Below are 3,880 nucleotides of genomic sequence, written 5' to 3'. Positions count from 1 at the left end.
GGAGGCGGACACGTCCGTTGGTGGGAGTTTTGTCCGGCGGCGCGGAGGGGACAAGGTTAGGGTTTGATCTGCGAAATATTTCGGGAGGGAAGGTGTATATATAGGTAGAGGGAGCTAGGAGACTCCAAATGGAGTGCAGTTTTCGCCCACACAATCGTGATCGAACGACCTAGAGCATGGAAGAGACTTAGAGGGGTTTTGGGCTGTTTAGAGAGGGGTTTTGCTGCAACACACAAACGGACTTTGCGGTTGCCCTGTTAACCGTTGGAGTACCAAACGACCTCCAAATGGAACGAAACTTGACAGGTGGTCTGCCGGTGGTATACCAAGGCCACTTGGCAAGCCTCGGTCCATTCGGAGAACGTTCAACACCCGCTCACGAAAAGAAAAATAAGAGGGGTGCGCCGGAGGAGGTGGGAGTGCCGGATTGCAAAACGGACAACGGGGAAAAAGCTCGGATGCAAGAGACGAACACGTATGCAAATGCAATGCACATGATGACATGATATGAGATGCATGACATGAACAAAATGCAAAACGAAAGACAAAACCCAACCACGGAGGGAATATCATAACACATAGCTGAAATGGCAAGAGTCGGAGTTACAAATATGGCAAGTTACATCCGGGGTGTTACAGGGGCACAAAGAGCGGGGTGTGGACGGAGTCCCCCGCCGCCGACAGGGCAAGGGCTTGCTCCATCCCATCCCAGTGCGCGTCCTCCTCGAGGCAACTAGCCTCCAGCGCGTGCTGCAGGGCCTCCTCGAGGGCGGCTTGGTACTCCGCCTCTGCCTCCATGTCCTCCGGCTCTATCTACGGGGGCGGCGGCGGGAACAGCGACAGGACGGCGTCGACACCCGAGCGCCATTGCTCCTCGTGTTCGAGGGCGAACCACACCTCCCGGTTGGGGGAGTCGGTGGCGTACTCGGGCAGCCGACGCTGCTCTGGAGTGAGCTGCGCGCGGCGCCTACGCACCTCGTCGCCGTGCGCCCGCTGGCTGCGCGAAACGGCCGGCACCGGGATCCGCTGCGGATCCAAATGCCAATGGTGCGGTAGCGTGACATCGGGGTACGAGCAGCGGCTGCGTACTCAAGCCGTGCTCACTTCCCGGACTCCGCCGAGAAGAGAACATCACGGCTACACACACGGTTGATGTATTTTAATTAAGTCAAGTGACAAGTTCTCTACAACTGGACATTAACAAATTCCCATCTGCCACATAACCGCGGGCACGGCTTTCGAAAGATAATACCCTGCAGGGGTGTCTCAACTTAGCCCATTATAAGCTCTCACGGTTAACGAAGGATAAACCTTCTCCCGGAAAGACCCGATCAGTCTCGGAATCCCGGTTTACAAGACATTTCGACAATGGTAAAACAAGACCAGCAAAGCCGCCCGAATGTGCCGACAAATCCTGATAGGAGCTGCACATATCTCGTTCTCAGGGCACACCGGATGAACACTACGTACAACTAAAACCAATCCTCGAGTTTCCCCAAGGTGGCGCTGCAAGTGGCTCTAGTTTGGACCAGCACTCAGAGGAACACTGGCCCGGGGGTTTAAATAAAGATGACCCTTGGGCTCGCAAAAACCCGGGGGAAAAGGCTTAGGTGGCAAATGGTAAAACCAAAGTTGGGCCTTGCTGGAGGAGTTTTATTCAAGGCGAACTGTCAAGGGGGTCCCATAAATCACCCAACCGCGTAAGGAACGCAAACTCAAGGAACATAATCCCGGTATGACGAAAACTAGGGCGGCAAGAGTGGAACAAAATAGCAGGCATAAGGCCGAGCCTTCCACCCTTTACCAAATATATAGATGCATTAATTGAATAAGAGATATTGTGATATTCCAAAAAATATCCATGTTCCAACATGGAACCAACTTCAACTTCACCTGCAACTAGCAACGCTATAAGAAGGACTGATCAAAAGCGGTAACTTAGCCAAACAACGGTTTGCTAGGAAAGGATGGTTAGAGGCTGACATGGAAAAATAGGAGGCATGATATAGCAAGTGGTAGGTAGCGCAGCATGGCAATAGAGCGAACAACTAGCAAAGCGAAGATAGAAGTGATTTCGAGGGTATGGTCATCTTGCCTGCAAGGTTCTCAGAGTTGTCGAAAGCTTGATCCTTGTAAGCGTACTCAACAGGTTCCTCGTTCACGAACTCGTCTCCCGGCTCTACCCAAAACAAGAACACAAGGAACGGAACCACAATCAATCATGGGAAATGCACAAGCAACATGATGCAAAACATGAATGGTATGCAAGATATGATGTGCGATGCATATGCGTGCTCCGGTAGAAAAATGAGGAACAAGGCAGTAACTTGGCAAACCAAGCATGCCACTGGAAATATGAGATGATTTCGGTTGAAATCGATATAAAGATCACCGGAAACGTATGCACGGTTTGCAAATGGCAAGCAAAACAAGAATGACACGAATCTGCGATTAACAGCATGATAGCACTTCGAATGCAACAAGTAAAAATGCTACGGCACTCCAACGTAGCAACAAAGCATATGGCAGTAATCTACAGGAGAAGCTTGACAAAAGATGAACACTGAGCTATAGCAAGTTCACAACACAGCAGGTTCAAACACGCATGGAAAAAGTGCAAAAGATAACAGGTTCACAGACTTGGTGAAATTACTGGACATGACTGAAACAGCATCAGGTATCAATGTTCAGAGCACGAAAACAACATGGTACAGGAACTTAACATGGCAAAACAAGGCATGGCAGTATTCTATATGACAAAAGTCCCTTACTGACCATAAGCCAAAAAGGACCAGACGATATGATGGCAACCATGTAAACATAGCAAGTTTCGTTAAGAGGTTTCAGACTTGGCAGAAAACAGAGCATGGCAGAAACAATAATATGAAGGCATCTTAGTGAGCTTGATGCACTCACCACAAAGCAATCCATGACAAAATAAACATACCTACAGCAAGATGGCATGTTTATGAAGTTATCCATGGCAAAAGCAAGTAAATATCATGTACGGATCAACTACAACAAGCTTGGCAAAATTGAATAACACGTAAACAGTCTGCCAGAAATATTTTATAGCAAAAGTAGAGCAAGATTGAGTCATCCTATGACACTCCATAATTGCAAACAAGGGCATGCATGGATCAATTACAAGAATATCTACAAAACTTCCTTAATGAACATCTCCAAACTAAGCATGGATCTCTCTGTAGACACATGGATACATAGCAACAAAATAACAGCAGTCACAGACTTAGAGAAATCACTAAGTCCCTGAAATCGGAAACATTACGGAGCCTAGTTTCCATGCTTGTGCTAGTCACCACAGAGATCACAAAAATACATGGCATACACCTCTGTAAAGATGGAATGGCATACAATAAAACACATGTAGAGCTCATGCCCATAAGATGCACAGATTAAATGCAACAAAAATAACAAATCCTCAAGTTCTGATAAGTAACAGCAGTTAACAGCAACTAGCACTCTTGCACAAGAGATTTGGGCATCAAGATGGACTCAAATTAACATGGTGCACTGGAACAAAATGTAGAGCATCACGAGGCGAACATTTCGATATATTACACGCACGAAATGGAGCTATATGCCGAGAGTTATGATGCGATGAACATGGGCATGTACTGTAAAACTTAAGACTTAGTGATTTCGGGGAGAAGAGAAAAAGTCAACCGAGGGAGTTGACCAGATCGGGATCTGGCCGGGGCGTCTGCGCGAGCTCGCCGGAGCTGGTGCTCGCGGTGAGGGAGGAGGGATAGGGCGGCGCTCGGGGCCGGCGCCGGCGCGGGACGGCGGAGGAGAGGAGGAGGCCGACGTGCGCGGGGGAGGATGGCGAGGCGCGGCAGCACGCCGGCGGGCTCGGGAG

Source organism: Triticum aestivum, chromosome 4D (genome assembly GCF_018294505.1).
Source record: "Triticum aestivum cultivar Chinese Spring chromosome 4D, IWGSC CS RefSeq v2.1, whole genome shotgun sequence".
Classification (NCBI taxonomy): domain Eukaryota; kingdom Viridiplantae; phylum Streptophyta; class Magnoliopsida; order Poales; family Poaceae; genus Triticum; species Triticum aestivum.
This window is presented reverse-complemented; position numbering follows the sequence as displayed.